This window comes from Mus pahari, chromosome 13, assembly GCF_900095145.1.
Source record: "Mus pahari chromosome 13, PAHARI_EIJ_v1.1, whole genome shotgun sequence".
In the NCBI taxonomy this organism is placed as follows: Eukaryota; Metazoa; Chordata; class Mammalia; order Rodentia; family Muridae; genus Mus; species Mus pahari.
In genome coordinates, this window is record NC_034602.1 from 50,432,312 (window position 1) to 50,434,367 (window position 2,056).

Genomic DNA, 2,056 nt, shown 5'->3' on the forward strand with positions numbered 1-2,056 from the left:
CTCTATTTATGTTCCTCCACAATTTCCAAGGTCAATACTATAGGAAGCAATACACACATGCATACACACACACACACACACACACACACACACACAGAGAGAGAGAGAGAGAGAGAGAGAGAGAGAGAGAGAGAGAGAGAGAGAGAGAGAGAAAGAGAGAGAGAGTATCAATGTTTTGGAATCCATATATGATCACTACAGAAAAAAATCAGGTTTTTGCCAGATAATGCAAACATAGGAATTGTAACTAACTGTTAAATTAGTAAATAACTGTGATGTCGACGTAAACTAAATATATATCCCATGTGTGAACAAAAAAAAGGCACAATGGCTTACCTTCAGAAAATTTTACCTATTAAATTTTCAAATCAATTTATTTTGCATTAGAAACATGATAGGTGATTTCTATATAGTTATATGAAAAATTAAAATTAAAAAGACATTAATTTGAAGATAAGCAGTAGGGAGTACATAGGAAAGTTTGGATGCAGAAAAAAGTAATGAGGGAATGATGAAATTATACTAAAAAAATAATAGTGAAAGGTCACTGATGTAAAGTTTCTAGATATACACTATAATCTGTAAATACACTAACCTCTTATAGCAGTGAGCTATTTATTCTAATTGTTCTTATACTGAATTTGAAAAGGTTCAGAATAATATTGTAAGGTAAATTTCAAAAATGAGTTACACTTGGATTGGTTAATAGACAGTAAGTGAGAAGGGGAAAGGGAAGGTTTGGAGAGAAAGTTAGGGTGCGAGAAAAAGTAAGATGAATTTATAACAAAATATGTGCCAAAATAAATTAGGAGACAATGTAATATAGAAACTCTAAAGCAACAAAAATTAATATCAGTATAATATTGGTGCTAAACTGCACTTTTAAATATAAACAAAATAAATATGAAGACTGCTTCTACTCAAGAATGCAACCCCAACTTGCAAAATCAAGAAAGTTACTTTCTATTAGCTGTATTAACCTCCAGAATAGAGCACCACATTGCAAATGGCAGGCTGATCAAATAATTAAACCAATCAACAAACTATCAAGCAAGTGTATGCAACATATTCCCAACTGATGGGAGCAGGTCAATATATTGGAGCATAAAGCAGAGGTTATTTAAACAATTAAGTCAGGAGGTAACTGAGACTCAATGAATGGAATTTTCTTCTGTCTAAAACAAGTGAGACATTGATCACCACTGGCTGTTGAAATCCTTCTATCTCCTTGTCCACAAGGATCCTTGAGCCTTGGGGGTAGGGGCAGATGAGGACAACCCACTTAGGACTGAATGTTTCTACATCTCTGACTCTGTGCTCATTGCCCAGTTGTGGGTCCCTATGCACATTACCATCTGCTACAAGGAGAAGCTTCTCTGGTGTGGGTTGGTCTAGACTCTTATCAAAATAAACTCAATGGTATTTTCGTGGACTTTATGTTTTGCTTTGTGTTTATCAGTTTTTGTCATACTCGTTTTTTCTTTGCTTTTAATTTTTTGTGTTCTTTATTTCTTGTTCATATATTTTTATTCTCATTCCTTAATTTTTTCTTGAAAGAGAAAGAAAATAAGCACCACATTGGATGATCACAGAGATGGGGAGTTTCAGGGAGGAGTTGGAAGATGGGAATACATGACGAAAATATAATACCTGACTTTAAAAAAATAATTAGACAAAAAACAAGGGAAAATGAAAATATTCTTATGATTAGGATGGGGAAAATGTCTCACTCCATGATGTGCTGGCCACACAGTTTGAAGACCTGATCTTCAATCCCTAATTCATGTTAAAAAGGATGGCATTCAGATTGTGCATCAGTGACCATGCTGCTGTAGAATAATATGGTGGGACAAACAACAGAGATAGGTTAAATCCTGAACTCAAGGGCAAACTAGACCAGGAATGTTCATGTAGGTGAATTCACATTCATATACATAAGGCATAGATATTCATAAAATGTATATCCACAACACATAGGATTACACACACACATGCAAACACACATTCTCTCTCTCTCTCTCTCTCTCTCTCTCTCTCTCTCTCTCTCTCTCTCTCT